Below are 21,335 nucleotides of genomic sequence, written 5' to 3' on the forward strand. Positions count from 1 at the left end.
AGGGGTGCAGGATTCAAAAGAATCTTAATAGATTTAAATGTTGGGTCTTTTTAACAAAAGGCAGTTCAACAGCAAGAGTAGGAAAAATTCTAGATTTTATGAGGAACTATGCCAGCGATTTAACTTTGTTGCTAGGTTTTTTTAAATGTTTGAATGTTTTTAACATGTATATGCGTTATGTTATTTTATTATGGATATTGTTTTAAGTGCTGATTGGGAGTCAGTTGATTTTTGTAGCTCAATGAGCTACCAATGTGGAAATACTCACATCATGATGGCTAGTGACACTATTCATGCAGACTGAAATTTCTTAATATTTTATGGATCTTCTGCACCCAGTTTTCCCAGCTACAGATGCTAAGTGATTTAAATGACTCAGGATTTCTGGCCCACTAACCACTGTATTTACTCCCTAATGCTATGAAAGCAACTTTAAAATGACCCTCAACCAACTTTATTTTTCCTGATTCAGAAGTAAAAGGAATAAAAATAAGCGCCCTTGTCAGAAGCCCTTCATTTTTCGCAGCAAAATCCATTTAAGCCCATTTCCAGACAGAAGACAAAGGGAAGAAAAGTTGTTAGTCTCTCCTGGAAGACTAGTGGGACACTGATAGAATTTTGTCAATTTCATCTTGTGAAGTTTGGAAACTTAAAGGCAGGGTGGGAAGGATTTCTATCAATATTTCAAATAGCGGCAGACAGAAAACTTGTTGCCCTTAGAGGTAGCCTGCAGCTAAACTTTCTTGTTCAAAAATTAGGATTCAGTTCCAGAACTGCTTTTGATCTGGTGCAGAATCCTCTTCTAGAAATGCTCTACATATTTTAAATATTTATGCTGACCTAGGCTAAATATTGCTGCAATATAAATTTTTGCAGGCTAAAAACTGCACACGCATTTTCTAAATGTGCCTGAAAAGTGAAGCTCTTCTTTTATCCACCCAAATATTATCCCCACTTGTCTGCAGAGATTCTCAGTCATCCAGATCATGGTGGTCTCAAAGGCACTTTTTCAAAAAAAGACCTGGACTTTCTTGATTTTTCCCTTGAAGATGTTTCGCTTCTCATCCAAGAAGCTTCTTCAGTTCTTGGATAAGGAGCAAAACATTTTCAAAGCCAAAAAAAAAAACAAAAAACCCAAGGAAGTCCAATTGCCTTTTCAAAAAGCTGCTTTGGGATGTTTTTCCCCACTTGAAAAAGTTGTAAAAGGTAAAGGTGATGGAGTCCCTGCGGATTTTACTCCGCTAGTCGTTGCCAACTATAGGAGGTGGTGCTCATCTCCATTTCAAGGTCATTGAGCCAGCGCTGTCTGAAGACATTTCCATGGTTATGTGGCCTGCATAATTCACAGAGTGCTGTTACTTTCCCATTGAAATGGTACCTCTTTATCTACTTGCAATGTTATGTTTTTGAACTGTTGCTTGGCAGGAGCTGGGGTGAGGATGGGACTCATCCTGTCAAATGCAGCTCAGATCTCGAACCTGTGCTGCCGGCTTTCCAGCCAACAAGTCCAGTCTTTTAATCACTAGCCACCATGCTGCCCCTTCTCTGACCCATGTTAAAATTCAGAATCTGGAAACCAGATTTCCATTGGTTTCTACCGCAAATCATGCCTAGTAATGTGTCTTGTGACATATTCCTTCCCATACCAAATTTGTGAGATTTTCACAACATTTTTACATTTTACCCACATCCTCTAAATATTATTCCCACCAAGACGTCTTCATCTTCTGTATTAAAAGTGTTACATGTGCACTCATCGCAAATTTTTACCACCCCCCGCCGTGGGGATACGGAACCAATTAGATGGTACCGCCCCAGGTGCTTAATGGACCCTGATGGGTTCCAGGCAGCGCTGGGATCCCCACCTGCCTCCGTCGCTCACAACTCGGCGGATGCCTTAGTGGAAGCCTGGGAAAGGGCAGCCACTGAGGCACTGGACCGAGTTGTACCCTTGCAGCCCCTGACCCGGTGCAGATCCCAACGAGCTCCATGGTTTTCCGCGGAGCTCCGGGAGATGAAGCGTCGGAAACGGGGCCTAGAGAGCTGCTAGAGGTCCAGCCGATCCGAATCCGACCGGTTGCGGTTAAGAACCTATATTAGGTCTTATCTCGCAGCGATGAGGGCGGCGAGGTGTAATTACTTCTCCACCCTCATCGCGTCCGCAGATAATCGCCCGGCCGCCCTGTTTAGGGTGAATCTCTCACTTCTTAATCAGGAGGTGAGGGGGGATCCCTTGCAGGGTCGTGCCGAGGAGTTTGGTCAGCATCTGTCGGATAAAATCACTCGGATTCGGACTGGTTTGGACTCCAGCTGGGCAGAGTCTGACGATCAGGACACGGGCGGTCTTGTCAATGTTATCTGGGAGGAGTTTGATTCTGTGACCCCTGATGAAGTGGACAGGATTATGGGGAGGCTGAGCTCCACCACATGTTTATTGGACCCGTGCCCTTCCTGGCTGGTTTATGCAGCTAGGGAGAGGACACGAGGCTGGTTCCAGGTGGTGATATCTGCTTCTTTGAGTGAGGGTAATTTCCCCACCGTCTTGAAGGAGGCGGTGGTGAGACCCCTCCTCAAGAAGCCAGCCTTGGACCCAGCTGTGTTGAACAACTTTCGTCCAGTCTCCAACCTTCGCTTCCTTGCGAAGGTTGTTGAGAGTGTGGTGGCGCATCAGCTCCCTCTGGTCCTGGATGAAGCGGATTATCTGGATCCGTACCAATCGGGTTTCAGGCCCGGGTACAGCACGGAGACGGCATTGGTCGCTCTGGTGAATGATCTCTGGAGGGCTCGGGATAGGGGATGTTCCTCTGTCCTAGTCCTATTAGACCTCTCAGCCGCTTTCGATACCATCGACCATGGTATCCTGCTGCGGCGTCTCAGGGGATTGGGAGTGGGAGGCACGGTTTTTCGGTGGCTCTCCTCCTATCTCTTGGGACGTTCGCAGTCGGTGTTGGCAGGGGGGCAGAGATCGGCCCCTAGGTCTCTCGTTTGTGGAGTTCCTCAGGGGTCGGTTCTCTCGCCTCTCCTGTTCAACATCTACATGAAACCGCTGGGTGAGATCATTCATGGTTTTGGAGTTGGGTATCATCAATATGCTGATGATACCCAACTTTTTATTTCGACCCCAAACCACCCCAGTGATGCCCTCGCTGTGATGTCCCGTGGCCTGGAGGCGGTTCGGATCTGGATGGGGAGGAACAGACTTCAACTCAACCCTGACAAGACTGAGTGGCTGTACATTCCGGCATCCCGGGACATTCAAAATGTTCCATCTCTTTTTATGGGGGGTGAGTCTTTGCCCCCCGTGGATAGGGCGCACAACTTGGGAGTCCTCCTAGATTCGCGGCTTACCTTAGAAGATCATATAGTAGCTGTGACTAGGGGGGCTTTCGCTCAGGTTCGCCTGGTGCACCAGTTGCGGCCCTATCTAGACCGCGAGGCCTTGTGTACGGTCACTCATGCGCTCGTGACCTCTCGTCTTGACTACTGCAATGCTCTCTACATGGGGCTTCCCTTGAAGACCACTCGGAGGCTCCAACTGGTACAGAATGCGGCCGCGAGAGTTGTCTTGGGAGTTTCCCGGTACTCCCATGTTACACCTTTGCTCCGCGAGCTGCATTGGTTACCAGTTGTCTTCCGGGTGAGGTTCAAGGTCTTAGTGATGGTTTTTAAGTCCTTACATGGCATGGGTCCGGAATACCTCGGGGACCACCTGCTGCCGGCGGCAACTCCCCTCCGCCCTGTGCGTTCCCACAGAGAGGGCCTCCTCAGGGTGCCTCCGGTCAGAGAATGCCGGCTGGTGGCCCCCAGGGGGAGGGCCTTCTCTGTGGGCGCCCCGGCTTTGTGGAATCAACTGCCGGTTGAGCTCCGGATGGCACCGGATCTCCGCTCCTTCCGGCGCAGGTTAAAGACCCACTTATTCGAACAAGCTGGCCTGGCCTGATGGGGAGTTAATTTTAGGGTTTTAAATATTTGTATATTTTATTGTTTTATTTTGGGCATTAATTTAATTCTATTTTAACTTTTGTATTTTTGTATTTTTATTATATGCCCTGTTCACCGCCCTGAGTCCTTCGGGAGAAGGGCGGTATAAAAATTTAATAAACTAAACTAAACTAAACTAAATAAAAGAATTCTTATTTCCTGACATTCCAACAATTTATTTCAAACATTCCTGCAAATGGAAATTGCAGTGAAGGGTTTAAAATGTCTTGAAAGCACCTATTTAGTCAACACTGAAAAAGCTACAGTCTTGCGCAGTCATTAACAAAACATACACATACACTATATGTGCTCCGCAAGCTGCCAAGCAAACAAGAATCAATTATACAACAACATTTTGACTTCTTGCCTAAAACAAGACCTTCCCACCGTAGTGGTCCCTCAGGGAGGAGAAGGGAGGAGTTAGGATGTTGTTGTTTCTCTTTAATTCTTCTTGGAGGGTTTTTTTTTTTACACATGGTACATAAACAGAATGGAAAAAAAAAGAACACAATCTATTATCAATAGCTTAAAGCAAGATGAGGTAATACTTCGAGATGGGTAAAGACAGCTACAGAATTGTGGTAGTGTGCGAACATGCCTTAGCTATGGACACGGTTTCTCCTGGAATTATTCTAAAAGAAATTCCTCCGTGAAAAATGTAAGTCTAAATTGTTTTTTAAAAAAATCCCTGAATGGGGAAAAGGCATCTCCAGAAGCAACTATAGAAGCATGCCATCTTATGTGTCATGGTAGGGTAGATAAATTCTATTGAAGCCTGAAGGAATTTGGACTATGAAGAAAATGCTCACCAAATCACCACCACCACCACGTATAGGTATCTCCCACAGACAATGTAGTTCAGTTCAGCACTGGAAGATAGCAGTTCAAAGTAGTCTGTCAAGCATCGGGAAATCAGAGATCCAGACAGTTCAAATGAGGGTAAAGATTTATTGCAAGCTTAAACTCTCTCCATGTATCTGAGCTACTAACAGTCAAGGGAAATGAGCAATAGCAATAGCACTTAGACTTATGTACCACTTCACAGTGCAGTACAGCCCTCTCTAAGTGGTTTATAGAGTCAGCATATTTCCCCCAACAATCGGGGTCCTCATTTTATCAACTTGGAAGGATGGAAGGCTGAGTCATCCGTGAGCCAGTGAGACTCAAAATGGTGAACAGCCGGCAGTCGGGAGTCGGCAGAATTAGCCTGCAATACTGCATTCTAACCACTGCACCACCTTGGCTCTTGAATGAGTGGGAGAAATGAGTGGGAGATAAGAGAAGCATTCAAGATAGGCTGGACTTAGATCTCTTGCGGGTGTGTAGGAACTCATGACTTATGATGCGTTTGACCCCTCCCACCAGCTCAGCCTGGTCATCTACATAGTCATCCTGACTGGCAAATGGTTGTTTTCATGCTGGATTTTTGCCAAGAAACAGCTCCATCTCATTGAGAACAATAAAAGGTTGATTTGGGTTGAGGAAGATGCTTTTATTTCTGTCTATGTTTGTGAGATAGAATGAACAGTGCCACAAACATTGGAAAATACCCTCTAAGCTAATCATGAGGTCCTGTTCGAAATCCTGAAATATGTAGATTGTGGCAGAATAAAAACTGGATGGATGGATGGATGGATCTGAAATGGAACTTGGGGAAATAGTTAGGGTGTGAAGTACACAAGTCACATTTTAATGAGATAATTTAACCAAAATTGTAGCAATTGTTGTGGAATTTGCTTTCAGCACTTGAACGTCTGGTGATACTTGTTTCGTAAATTACTGACTTACATGGAAGAGTAAACCTACAAGAAAATGTATGAAATGTTCTAGAAATCCATAAACCAAAAATGGAAAGAACCTGTAAAATATGGAATTTATTTATTTATTTTATTTATTTATTTATTAAATTTTTATACCACCCTTCTCCCGAAGGACTCAGGGCGGTGTACAGGGCAATATCCAAATGTAAATACAAAAGTTAAAAAAGAGTTAAAAAGAATTAAATAATTATGCCCAATAGAATACAATGATAAAAGTGTGTTAAAACTAAATCCAACCCCAAACCCATCAGACCAGGCCAGATTGTTCAAATAAATAAGTTTTTAAATCGTGCCGGAAGGAGCGAAGGTCGGGAGCCATCTGGAGCTCAACCGGCAAGCGGTTCCACAGGTCTGGGGCGCCCACAGAGAACGCTCTCCCCCTGGGGGCCACCAATTGATATTCTCTGATCGGAGGCACCCTGAGGAGGCCCACCCTGTGGGAGCGCACTGGACGGAGGGAAGTTGATGCCGGCAGCAGGTGCTGCCGTAGGTAATCCGGACCCATGCCATGTAGGGCTTTGTAGGTCATAACCAACATAACCAGTAGTTCAGAAGAGAAGACCAGTAATTTCTGTTGTAAACCCTGATGCTGACCTGGAAGAAAAAAAAATCTGGATTGCATTCACTTCCAAAAGAAAACATGCAGCCTATGCATGCTCCATGGTAGCCAAAATAGTAGAGAATCTGATTTCTTTAAAAAAATTTATTCTACATATATAATTAAAAATATATGCATGGTTCTTTTAAAAATGAATTTTAGCTCCAATTTTGTTTTTATTTATTTATTTAGCCAATTATATAAATATAGCTACCCTTTTCACAAAAAGTGACTCTGGATGCAGTACAAGCATATTAGCAATTGAAGGGTCCTTGGTGCTCTCTGAGCTTGGTTGTATTCTTGCAGACATTTCATTACCTAACTAGGTACCATCATCAGTACTAGAAGGTACAATTACCTATTTGTGTAAATTACCAGTTTGGGTGATGAAATGTCTGCATGAAAACAACCAAGTACAGAGATCACCAAGGACCCCACAGTTCAACCATGTGCTACAAATATTCTCTTCTACTGGTACCATAAAACAATTTTAAACCCTAAATACTCAATAAATAAACAAACATAAAACCCCCAAGATGGCCAGAGGAAAAATGTCATTTGACATTGTACAGCCACCTTGTACGCTCACCAGGAGATCCCAAAGTTGATGGGAAAAACAAGATTGAGACTCATTTTGTTGCAAAATGTCAGATTGTATATTTCCATAGAAGAAGCATTTACATGAAAGCTTGATACACTTTCTATCAAAGATGGCACTTTAAGATGAGATCTACCTGTAGGATACCACCATAAAGAGCTGCCTGATCTAATTTCCCTTTTTGCCCCACACAGGCTCCAGCGTAACTTAATTTGTATCATGTTTAGTAAGCACATTTTGCTGATGGCAAAAGGCTAAGGTGCAGGGTGAGTGAAATGTATAGCGATATTATGATAGGACATAAAAAGAGAAGGTAACGAGCAATATTTTGCAAGGAATAGTTTTCAAGTCCATTCCTAATTCCCTGTAGTAAAAAATGGGAAGATTCCTGCTGAGAGCCATCATCTATCATCTCAGATGATCAATTTGTCTAATCAAGCATGCCTGGCTGAAGAATTCTGGGAGTTGAAGTCCACAAGTCATAAAAGGGCCAAGTTTGAAGACTCCTGGTCTAATCCATCATATTTTTCCATCATGCATTTCTGCCTGGTGGAAGACCACGGGAGGCTTGGCTGGTAATAGTATGATGAGTGGAACTGAATTCTTAGACCCTTTTTGAATTGGGTAGGGGTTAATTTTAACAAAATTGTGCAATTTTTACAGCTTAAAAAAAGTACAGGAACAGCCTTTCTTACATCTTAGAAGTCAGGTATTGAACTGAAGGCAGAGATAGGAACAGCACCAGGTCATTATTGCCTTCGGGGCTTGTTCTCTGAACTTTTCTCTTTTTGCTGGATATTGTTAAAGAGACATATGAAAGTCTAGATTCTAGACTCTAGAAGGTACAAAGGAAACTGGTGAACTTTGGAGGTGGACAAGGATGTCAGACTCACGTTCAAAGCCAGCTTTGCTTGTTCCAGGCAGAACATTGAGCCAAACATTGAGGCTTTTTGGAAAAGGAATTAATGTGGAGCACTTTTGTTGTAAAGTGCAATCAATCAGTAAACTGACCTGATCTTAAATATGCTACTTATTGTGGTTTCACAGCCCTTCCTTGGAAGCAACTAGCAGTGAGACAAAGACAATTTTGGCCAGGATACTGGCAGGTAACCTAATCCAAAACATATTCCATGTTGGGACACTACTGTTATTGGCTTCTTTTTTCTGGCTAACTGAACTTCTTTGTTTCCTTTTTAAGGGATGTTTGCTTATAATATAGCAGGTGAGAATAGAATAGAGCTGGAAGGGACCTTGGAGATCTTCTAGTCCAACCCCCCATTTAAGCAAGAGAACCTATACCAGGAGTGTCAAACTCAATTTCATTGAGGGCCGCATCAGCATTGCGGTTGCCCTCAGGGGGCTGGGTGGGTATGGCCTGGGTGGGCGTGGCCTACTGGGTGGGCGTGGCTAGAGTGGGTGTAGCCTACTGCGTGGGCATGGCCAGCTCTACATCGTTCGCATCAAGGGTGCCTATGGGGGCCTGGGCAGGAGTGGGATAGATCTGAGGGTCTCTGGCAGGAGGAGGGTCTCTGGGCCAGGGCCACGGCAGTGGGGGCTGTTCCCTCACTGTTTCCAGGATGGCTTCGCGGGCCGCATGAAACCACTTCGCGGGCCGGATCCGGCCCCCGGGCCTTGTGTTTGACATGTCTGACCTATACCATCTCAGACAAGTGACTGTCTAGCCTCTTCTTAAAAATCTCCAGTGATGGAGTGCCCACGATTTCTGGAGGTAAGCTGTTCCACTGGTTAATTGTCCTCACTGTCAGACGTTTCTCCTTAATTCCAGGTTGCTTCTCTCTTTATTCAGTTTCCAACCATTGTTTCTTGTCCTGCCCTCTGGTGCTTTGTAGAAGAACGTGACCCCCTCATCTTTTTGGCAGCCCCTCAAATACTTCTTTCTTCTTTTCTTTAGACGAGCCAAACCCAAGTCCTGCAGCCGTTATTCATATGTTTTAGTCTCCAGGCCTTTGATCAATTTAGTTGCTCTTCTCTGATTTTCCCCCCCCAAACTCTCAATATCTTTTTTTGTGATATGGTGACCAAAATTGGCTGCAGTATTCTAGGTATGGTGTTACTAGGGTTTTATAAAGTGATACTAATTTGGTGGGTTGAAATTTCTTCTGTATACTATATAGCAATTAACACTTAACTAAACAACTATCCTGAAGCCCTGGCAAAAAAACCTTTTCTCCAAACTGCCAACTAATTCTAGCCACTTAGGAATGTCCCTTTCCTGGTTTATCCTCCTGATCATCTTTTGTAATGGAAAAATCACAGGGAACAGCAGCATCTTTTTTATAGCTTAGCTTTGATCATTCCCCTGGAGCCATATTAACTTAGTAAAACTAGGTTATAGATATTCTATTGATGTTTTCAGGAAATGTCATACACAGGATGCTTAAATCCCTTCAAACTACATGGTCATTAGTGCCTTCTTTCCCCGGGAAGGCTGAAATGTTGATGATTCATGAATATGTGACATCAAGTCAGTGTCAGGTCTTAGCAATCACACAGACAGATGTTCTCCATTATGATCTGTCCTTAACTTTGTCCTTCGATCTCAGAATAACAGAGTTGGAAGGAAACCCTGTATTCAGACAAATCTCTTCTTAAAAACTTCCAGTGTTGGAGCAGGAGCACGCACAACTTCTGGAGGCAGGTTGTTCCACTGATTAATTGTTCTAACTGTCAGGAAATTTCTCCTTATTTCTAGGTTGCTTCTCTCCTTGATTAGCTTCCATCCATTGCTTCTTGTCCTCCTTTCAGGTGCTTTGGAAAATAAGTTGACTCCTCTTCTTTATCTTTAGATATTGGAACACTGCTATCATGTCACTTCTAGTCCTACTTTTCAGACATAGCCAATTCCAGCAACCGTTCTTTATATGTTTTAGCCTCCAGTCCCCTAATCATCCTTTTGTTGCTGTACTTTTTCTAAAGCCTCAACATCTTTCTCACATCATGGCAACAAAAACAATCTCAGTCCTTCAATTTCAGAATAACAGAATAACAGAATTGGAATATCCCAATGGCATACCCATTGCCACAGTAACTGAGTTCATCCACCTTGTAGGAGTGCTGAAAACCACCTGCAAAATTCATTTTGGGAGACACACATTTTTGATCTCTTAGCAGGGTGAACTAAATTCTACAAGAGTGCCCTTTTACAATGTGTTAAGCCTCTGAGAGCATTAATGTATCTATTCCAAAAGGTTACACAAAAAATTAGGAGGAAAAAAAATCAGCCTGTAAATTTCACTGCAGTGGCATCATTGAATCATGCCATCCTCATCTGCTTCTGGCTATATAATTGGATTTAGAGCCAGTTTGGTGTAGTGGTTAAGAAGCTAGAATTTGGCAAACTGCGAGTACTAGTCCCATCTTAGGCATAATGCTGACCTTGAGCCATTCACCTCTCTAAGCCCCAGGGAGGAGGAAATGGCAAACCACTTCTGCAAAACCTTGCAGGAACTTGTCCAGGCACTTTCTGAGAATTGGACATGCTTGAAGAGAAGGAAAAAATATTATTGGATATCTGACGAAAATGTAAACAGTCGTGTTATAGTTATAGTAAAATCTGGTTTGCTGGAAGAAAAATAGAAAGATGGGTGGAATGAAGTGGTATTTTTTTCTGTTTTCAAGGATAAGGAAGCAGCTAACTTGAAAAAGGCTGGTAGACCTAAAGTGAAAGGAGAGACACGTAAATGTGTATGTCTAGTTTAATGAAAAGAAGGACTAGGGTGAAATGATAGCAGCGTTCCAATATCTAAGGGGCAGTCACAAAGAAGAGGGAGTCAACCCGTTCTCCAAAGCACCTGAAGGTATGACATGAACTAATCAAAGAGAGAAGCAACCTAGAACTAAGGAGAAATTTCCTGACAGAACAATTAATCAGTGGAACGACTTGCCTCCAGAAGTTGTGAGTGTTCCAATACTGGAGTTTTTTTAAGAAGGGACCGGACAACCATTTGTCTGAAATGGTCTAGGGCCGTGGTGGCGAACCTATGGCATGCGTGTCACTGGTGGCACGCAGAGCCCTCACTGTGGGCACGTGCGCCATCGCCCCAGTCCTAGGCCTTCAGCTGGGTTTTATAAAACCTTTTCGCTTTACTCCTCCACCACCGTGTGCAAAAAAAAGGTTCCATCAATCAACCAATTTCAACTTCTTGCGGGGAAAAAAAGTTCTTGCAAAGTTGGAATTAATTGATTGAAGTTTTTAGTCACACCCAGTCTGCTGTTACCGCCACAGCCACACCCACCAAATGGGCCACGCCCACCCAGCACCTGACGATACGTAAGTGGGTTTGGGTTGCAGTTTGGGCACTTGGTCTCTAAAAGGTTCACCCTCACTGGTCTAGGGTTTCCTGCTTGAGCAGGGGGTTGGGTTAGAACAGACATGTCAAACACAAGGCCCGGGGGCCAGATCCGGCCCGCGAAGTGGTTTCATGCGGCCCGCGAAGCCATCCTAGAAACAGTGAGGGAACGGCCCCCACTGCCTTGGCCCTGGCCCAGAGACCCTCCTTCTGCCAGAGACCCTCAGATCTGTCCCACTCCTGCCCAGGCTCCCATAGGCACCCTTGATGCGAACGATGTAGAGCTGGCCACGTCCACCCAGTAGGCCATACGCACTCTAGCCACGCCCAACCAGTAGGCCACGCCCACCCTGGCCACACCCACCCGGCCCCTTGAGGGCAATCGCAATGCTGCTGCGGCCCTCAATGAAATTGATTTTGACACCCCTGGGTTAGAAGACCTCCAAGATCCCTTCCAACTCTGTTATTCCGTGGTTGTGTATTTCTCCTATCTAGAACCATCAGCAGTAAAGAACAAGATAGCTCTCACAGATGAATATTGGATGAAGTGCTGGATGACTCAACAGTACATCAAAGCTTTGCATAATGTTGGAATCAGCCACTTCTTGTATGGGAGGTTGGGTGTTAAAGAAGATACGGTTGCCTATGATTTAAGGTGCTAGAATATGAAGAAGGTTTATGGGACAGGATGGGGTAAACTGAAGTGTGACTTAAATCCCACGGGCTGCTATACACCAGGCATAGCCTTAGCGTTAATGCAAAAGGAATGATTTATTTACTTTACTAAGCACACTTCCATAAAGCAGTCAGCCTACGAAACAAATTTCAGTCTCCCCACAGAAGACAACATGTGTGTGGGGAATGGAAAATGAGCACTTCTTCAATGAAATGTTAGTTGAAGTCTCTTCCTGCCATCTCAACGTGGGAAAATTATTTGTGCCATACAGAGGCATCTGCATTTTTTTTTTCTCATTCACTTGGAGGAGAGAAATTTCCTTTCGGAAGTTTACTTCAAAGAAACAAAAATACATTGGGTGGAATATTCATGGTGGAATGAATGCTTTTGAGCTTCTTTCAGCATAAGCTGGTTCAGGGATATAGGAGAGGAAAGTACAACCATCCTCCTTGGTCTTCAGAATGAAATCCAAAAAGGAATCTATCATGAATCAATTCTTGCCTAAGATTTTTTTAAATTGTACAATGTGGGCAGCCAGGAAGGGTCAAAACAATGGAAGGATGTATACAGGTAGTCCTTGCCTTACGATCACAATTGAGCCCAAGATTTCTGTTGCTAACTGAGACATTTGCTAAGTTGAGCCTTGGTGGAGCAGTGGGCTAATGCCTCCTTAAGTAACACCAGCTGCCTGCAATTAGTGCAGGTTCGCGTCCCACCAGGCTCAAGGTTGACTCAGCCTTCCATCCTTCCGAGGACCCAGATTGTTGGGGGCAATAAGCTGACTTTGCAATAATGCCGCTTGGGGGTGTGTGAAAGCCCTAATAAGCAGGCATATACATAGAATGAAGGCTATTGCTAAGCACATTGATTTGTGCTTAAATTGTAAGCCGCCCTGAGTCTTCGGAGAAGGGCGGGATATAAATGGGATTAAAATAAAAATAAAAAATAAAAAAGTGAGTTTTGCCCCATTTTATGACCTTTCTTGCCACAGCTTTTAAGTGAATCACTGCAGTTGTTAAGTTAATAACACAGTTGTTAACTTAGGGAAAACAACAACATGACCTTGGGAAACAGCAATGGTCATGAGTATGAACTGGATGTCAAGCATCTGAATCATGGGGCTGCTACAAAGGTCATAAGTGTGAAAAATGGTCATCAGTCACTTTTGACAATGCCGCTGTAACTTTGAACGATCACTAAATGAACTGTTGTAAGTTGAGGACTATCTGTGCAGTAACAGAAAAAACCATCAACAGAAGCACTGTCAAGTGACAGGGAAATCAGGAAATCCAGCCAGTTCAAATGGGTATAAAGATTTATTGCAAAATTAAGTTCTGTACAAGAATCTGAACTACTAACGGCCACAGCAAATTGGGGGTAGATAAGAGTCAAAGGAACTCAAGGTGGGTGGGACTTAGATTTCTTGTGGGTGCAAAGGAACTCATGACTGACTATGCATTTGACCCCTCCCTCGGGCTCAGCCTGGTCATCTCCTACAGGCACCTCCAATGAGAAGTGCATTCCCTAATGTCATCCAGAGAAAATATATATATATATATATATATATATATATATATATATATATATATATATATATATATATATATATATATATATATATATATACATACATACATATATACATATATATATATATACATATATACATACATATATACATACATATATATATACATATATATATATATATATATATATATATATATATATATATATATATATATATACACATACATACATACATACATACATACATACATACATACATACATATATATATATATATATATATATATATATATATATATATATATATATATATATATGTATGTCCAGGGTACCCGAGCAGCTATCTCACCCCATGGGATTGGCCCATCCCACTTGCTCCAGAGGATGAAATCTGCTTCAGATCCCTTCTGCCAAAGAATTTTGGCTGGCAGGGTCCAGGACAAGAGCTTTTCTGCTGTGGCTTGTCAATGGGGAAGATGGCAGGAGAGCAGGCAGATGTACAACAGGCTTGCCTCCAGATGTTGTGGATGCTCCATCACTGGAGGCTTTTAATAAGAGAGAGGACAGCCACTTGTCTGAAATGGTAAAGGCTCTCCTGTTTTAGCAGGGGGTTGGATGGAAAGACCTTGAAGGCCCCTTCCAACTCTGTTATTCTGTTATCCTTTTCTTTTTCTTTTAGACTAATTCAGAAGCCTTTAAAAGATCTTTAACTAACAGTAGAAAAGTTATATTTGCCCTCATGGGAACTTAGAAACACAACTTCCAAACCATTTTCGACGAGTGCAAAGACATAGAATTAAATCAATGATTACAGGTAGTCCTTGACTTAAACCACTTGTTTAATGACTGTTTGAACAATGCTGAAAAAAAAGTCACTTATGACCGGTCCTTGTCCTTGTGATCGTTACAGTGTCCTTGTGACTACGTGATCAAAATTTGGTTGCTTGGCAACCAGCATGACTTTACAATTGTTGCAACATCCTGGGGTCGCATAATCACCACTTACACTCTGCCCAGTGGGCTTCCAACAAGCTAAGTTGGTAGGGAAGCTGGATTTGTTTAACAACTGCATAATTTGCTTAATGAGCATGGTGATCCACTTAATGACCGCAACTAAAAGGTCATAAAATTGTGTGTGCTTCACTTAATGACTACATCACTTAGCAGGGGAAATTCTAGTCCCAATGTGGACCCTAAGTTGAGGGCTATCTGCCTTGATTGCTTGAAATGAGACACTAGCTTTGGTTATACATTAGGGCCACCTGATCTGGGGTGTAAAATTGTGGCAGGCCATGAGATTCCAAAAAAACAAAAACAAAAAACCCTGCTTGAAAGAGATACAAAAAACATTGCCTGCTAGTGATCTGGGTTTCTGACACCATTAGCTCTACAAAATACACCGTGTCTCTAACAGATTTGGAAAGTTGTCCTGAAAAAGTCAATTTTCATATGGTGGTGAGTATTGAGCACTGATGATGTTACCTAGTTTGGGTATGAAAGGGTAATGTATTGGCCACAACTGTTTTAATCACTTGCTTAATGTGTGACCTAGATTGCCGTATTGCTTAAGGGTTGCTGTTACTGAAAGCCAGACTGGCTGTCTCCAAGCTGATAATTAGGTTCCAGCGGGAAACTGTTACTTTAAACCGATTGGTTGCCACCTAGAGGCTAACTGTATAAATAGCTGTGCAGCAGCCATTCGGGCTGCTTTCGTTCAGAGTTAATATACTTGTTGCTGTTTCAATGCTCCTGTCTCATTCAATGCCTAAAGAACTGAAAATATAACAAAAGATCTGCAAGAAAACCACCAAGCTTAGAGAGCACCAAGGACCCCTCATTTCAACCCTGAGCTACAAATATTCTCCTTTAATGGAGAGTTTTCCTACACGTCAGCTCTGTGTTTTAACTGTAGGGGTTGTGATAAGAATTAAGCACTTTATACATGCTACATGGCTGTACATTTCACAGGATTAGAGGGTGGGAGAAATAATTTAGGATGGTGAATCTAATCTTCTGCTCCATGCAAGAACTCGGCTCTTCTTTTATGCACTTTTTTTGAGCAGATATTCCAAAATCCTTCTACTTGCCCATGTCCATAGAGCAGGGATTTCCAAATTACTGTGCTATAACTTCCATAATATATTTAGAACAGTTATATATTACTTTTTCCCTCTTCGGTACCTGGAAGAAGAGAGAATTATTATGTGAAATTCTGCTCAGATATCAAAACCATCAATCACCTGCATGGGAGCTACGTTTTGTGCTGCCACAATGAAAATGGAGCAACAGCTAATGGAAGGCTGAACACGGTTGCTTTTCCTTTTTCAATTATGCTTTCTTCAATCTACATTGTTGACTGGAGGAACATACAACTGAAATTGGAACCCCAAATAAAACACCATTGATAGCTAGCTATCCTGCTGGGCTTTGAACACATGCAGTGACTGGAAACTCACCACCTCTTTGGATGATTGCAAACTGAAATCATCTATTGTTAGGAATGTCCCTCCCCTACCAGAATTCAACTGAAATCTGTTTAAATGTAACATAGCCCCGTTATTCTGGGTCCTGGATTCTGGGATGTGAAGGACAAGGTCCTAATCTTCTACTGCCAGAAGAACAAGAGAGTCTAACAAAAGAGAAAGATGTTTTGAGGAGCTGTCACAGAGACGAAGGGGTTAACCTGTTTTCCAAAAGCAGGACAAGAAGTAATGGGCAGAAGATTATTAAAGAGAGAAGCAACCTAGAACTAAGGAGAAACTTCCTGACAGTGAGAACAATTAACCAGTGGAACAGCTTGCCTCCAGAAGTGATGGGTGCTCCATCACTGGAGGTTTTTAAGAAAAGATAGGATAGCCATTGGTCTGGAATGGTACTATAGGGTCTTTGCTTGAGCAGGGGATTAGACTAGAAGACCTGCAAGGTCCCTTCCAATCCTCCTCCTCTATGTTCTATAATATTTGAAGAGTGCTATCCTATCCGATCCCTTCCCATTCCATTCCTTTGTCTTTCAAGGCTACACATACCCATTTCATTCAAGCTCTTTCATAGGATTAAGTTTCTGTCCTCTTGTTCAGTCTTTTTGCTTGCCTCTGAATCTGTTCCAGATTGTATCCAGACATCTTCAAGCAGGATACACAAAATAACGTGGTACCCAACAAGGTATGGGACTGATCTACGTAGAATACTATTTTCTATGCTTTGGAAATGTCAGTCCCAAAGGTGCCCTTTCCAAAAGACACCTTTTGGACTTTCTTATTTGTTTTTTTTAATGTTTTGTTTCTCTTCCAAGAAGCTTCTTCTTGGATGAGAAGAAAAACTCTTTCAAAGAAAAAAAAACAAAACAAACCAAGAAAGTCCACTTATCTTTTGGGAAAAACACCTCCCCACATTTGGGACATCCATGACCTGGATGACTGAGAATCTCCATAGACTTTGGAAGTCATACAACAGCTTGGTTTCCTTCCATAAATAGACAAGCATGCATTCTAACAAGTAACATTCCCACGCAATAGGGATTCTTGGAGTAGCTTGCATTAATAACAACACACTACCCATGACCAAGATTTTTTAAATGCTTTGTCATGATTTCTAAGTTTGCTGAAGCTCTGACAATGGAAAGCTCTAATAAGGAAACGGCATCTGGCTTTAGGACAAAATAATGGTGGAATCTGGAGTCTATCCAATAAGCTAGTAATTATAGGAACAAAATAGTCTCTAAGTGGGATTTTATGGGATTGCCTTGGTCTCTCTTAGGAGAAATAACCACAGAATCAAGTACCCTAAATTTGTTTTTTATTTTCATCATTTCTCCCCCAAAGCATTCTTAATCCTACCGAGGGGCTAACTTTTATGGCACTTGGTAAGAGGAAAATTCCCACTATTATTGTTTTCAGTGGATTCTCTACTCTGTTGGACAGCAAGCATCAGCAAATATCTATTTAATAATTGGGGCCCAAGTAGCTCCCCAAATGGGCTAGAATCAACAAAAAACAGTGTAGAAACTTAGTAATTGCCAGAACAATGGAGTCCTGATGCTTTCTTGGTCCCTGCGAGTCCAATTTACCCTTTTGCCATAAAAGCTGATGTATGTCTTATTTCTCATTTCAGCAGTATTTTTGGAGCTTAATTGATGTGTTTCGTTTCCAAATGGAGAAACACTACGGTAATAAGTCAAGCTGATGGAATTGGCACTCCCTACTAACCAGGTCAAGCACAGTCATTATGAGGAACCAGTTCCTAGGTGCCTCTGTATTGTGCCTTCTGTCTATAAACTGTGACCTATGACCGGCTTAACTTAATAAATTCCAGCTAGGAAGGAAGCTTAGAAAGCAAATGCAAGATGAGGATGGATAACGGAAGCAGAAGTGGGCTGCAGAAGCCAGATTGGTTTGAACTGATTTGTAGCGCATGAGAATGAAAAGCCAAACTGAACAGCCACCAATGTAAATTAGGTGTTATATAGATTTGTATCTGAGACAATATGTTCTCTTAACCCCTAAACTCCTCCCAAGATGCATTCTGACTAGCTTGGGGTGTAGCAGGGAGGAAACGTGTGTCTTTCTTGGGTTCCACTTAAGAAATGGGCTGGTAAGGAAAAGGCGCAGTTCCCATGCTGCTACTCTGTTCCTTTGATTAAGGAAGATAGGAAAAGCATGCAAAGTTGGGTTTTGAAAGCTTTCCAGCTTCTTGACCAGCAGTGGGCACGGTGGACATTTGTATTTTTTAATGTGTAAAAATAGGAACATGTTTTAATTTATTTATATGCATTTTTATATTTACTTACAGGACATATAGATCATTCCGTTCAACCAACTGAAATACCCAAGTATTGCATCTATTATTTATTTATTATTTATTAATTTGGTTTATATACCGCCCTATTCCCGAAGGACTCAGGGCAAAATTTAAAAACAATACAATATAAAATTAAAATAAAATAAAGTTAAGTATAGGTCCAAAAAGTTAAAATCACAATTTAAAATCATTAAAACCCCTCAGTCCAGGCCAGATAGCTCAAAGAGCCAGGTTTTTAGGTCCCGGCGAAATGAACGAAGGTCGGGGACAGTCCAAAGTTCCGTTGGCAGTTGATTCCATAGGGCAGGCGCACCCACAGAGAATGCCCTACCCCTGGGGATCATCCGCCGGCAATCCTTGACCGGCGGTACCCTGAGGAGGCCCTCCCTGTGGGAGCGCACAGGACGATGGGAAATTGACACTGGCAGCAGGTGCTCCCTCAGATAATCCGGGCCCATGCCATTTAGGGCTTTATAGGTCATCACCAGCACCTTGAATCTCTGCTCTGTCTCTGTTTCTCTCTCCCCCCCCCCAGTCTCTCTCTCTTTGTGTTGCTACTTTCCCTTCATGTTAGCATCTCTGTGTGTTCTATATATATGCATATAGGGGAAAGTGTTGGTGTCTGTTGAGCTTTATATGCTCTGCTCTGGCTTCTGAGAAAGAAATGGAAGTGGGAATCCTCACCATTTTGAGGGACTGTCCAACACCCTCTTCCATACAAACACACTGGGAAAATACTGGCATTCCTTGATTGACAAGAGCCTGTTTAGTGACTGTTCGAACTTACAACAGCACTGAAAAAAAAGTGACTTGTGATTGTTTTTCACACTTATGACGGTTGCAGCATCCCCATGGTCAGGTAATCAAAATTCAGACACCAGTCATATTTATGACGGTTGCAGTGTCCCGGGATTATGTGATCATCTTTTGCGACCTTTTGAGAAGCAAAGTCAATGGGGGAAGCCAGATTCATCTCACAACCATGTTACAAACTTAACAACTGCAGAGTTGTTCACTTAACAACTGTGGCAAATGAGGCAAAATTGTAAAAATGGGGCAAAATTCACTTAATAACTGTCTCAGCAATGTAAATTTTGGGCTCAGTTGTGATCATAAGTTGAGGATCAGCTGTGTTTTATTTTATTTTTTTACACTGCAATCTCCAGCTTGACTTAACTCCTCAACTCATAGCAAATTTGGTCCCATGCTATTAAACTTTCCAAGAGTTACCTGCAGGCGAAATCCTGAGCCTCTTTACATAATTTATTTTCAACTTCCAGTGGGATTGGAAAGAAAAAGACTAACAAGATAGGGAAGCAGGCGGATCATGCCTTCTAGAATTCTTGCCTATCTCTTAAAAGAAGCTCTACTGTACCTTAGGAGAATCTTTGTGACAGTGAGTTCAGTTAATCAGTGGAACAACTTGCCTCTTGAAGTTGCGGGTGCTCCATTGCTGGAGATTTTCAAGAAAAGATTGGACGACCATTTGTCTGGAATGATATAAATTATCCTGCTTGAACAGGGGGTTGGGACTAGAAGACCTCCAAGGTCCCTTCCAACTCTATGGTTCCAAGATTCTTTATTTTACTCACCGTTAAATTCCGCACTCCAAATATACAGTAAATGTGGAGAGGGGTTCGGTCATAGATTTAGAGATGTTGTATATTTTTTCTCATTAGTAAAGGAATATTAATGAATTGTTCTGTTGATTTAATAGTGAAGAAATATTATCGAATGTAATATAAAGCCATTACAGGCATATATTATTAAGAATCTCTTGATGGTTAGAAGAAAATAAAGCAGATTTGTGTTTTAACCAGTGCTTTTTTTGTAAAAGAAAAAGGTGCCGGAACTCACACATGTCATACAACCCACCTTGCCTATTCTACAAGGTTCCAATAATGGTCAAAACCATTTCAGCGTATTTGAAAGACCAATCGCAACAGAGGTATATTGTGGAGTGGAGAAGATGGATTGATTATATCCAGAATAAATATGGGACTAAAAAGTTTCACTTAGCATTTGAATAAGTAGTGGATTTATATGATGTAGCTTGTAGTTATTTTATTAAGAGTTAAAGTGCGATAGAATTTAATATTTTATTGTTGTTTGCATATTTTAGATTATGTTTGTTTGTATTTTTATACCCTGTATTTAGCTCTGGGAAGTCGGGGAGGGGGGGAGGAGAGAGTTGGGGAGGTTTGGGGAGAGGGGTGGGGGAGGGGAGGGGTTTTGTATTTAAAAATGTACTGTAAAACTTTTCAATAAAAAAAAAGAATGGTCAAAACCCATCTAGGAAGCAACCGATTCAGGAACATGCAAACAAGTTGAGAAAGAAAATATGGCCAGAAGGTTAGTAACAGTATTCAGAGTGTTAGATGTTGCAATAATCAAGACCACTGAAATAAATTTTGATTTAGGATTATACCCCCTACTTACTATATTTAATTATGTTTGATGAATCCAGCTAGGTGACAGGCCAAACTGATCTTGGTTATCTTGGAACAGCTAGCAAGAAATCTACCATATCTGTGGACTATCGATTAGACTTGGATTATTATGATTATTTTTTTGAAAAAAAATGTCCTTCAAAATGGCAATCGATTTCTGTGCTGTTGCCAAGAACATTTGCTTGATGTCACCCAGAGTCAGCTTGAGACTTTGTGTTTAAAGTTGATGAAGAATGAAGCTTACCAGAATGCTTAATAACCATCCATCCTGATTTTAGGGAATATATTAAAAATTAATGACAGGGTTTAGTGCATTTACTGTATGCTTACTAATTATGGCAGATGGTTGTTATTTATAGGCTTGATCAACTGGTATGAAATTGTTCCCTGGCACAACTTTCTAAAAACTGTATAAAAATACAGACAGCTCATTTAATTATATGTTATTTGGCCAAAGAATTCTCTCAGGAAAGTTGCTCCAGTCCTTAAAAAAAAAACACCGGTCTTTCAGTTCCCATGTAGGTTATAGAAGTATGAAAATAATGATATTCAGTAAATAATTTAGAAAGCACAGT

Source organism: Vipera ursinii, assembly GCF_947247035.1.
Source record: "Vipera ursinii genome assembly, chromosome: 5".
NCBI classification, from domain to species: Eukaryota; Metazoa; Chordata; class Lepidosauria; order Squamata; family Viperidae; genus Vipera; species Vipera ursinii.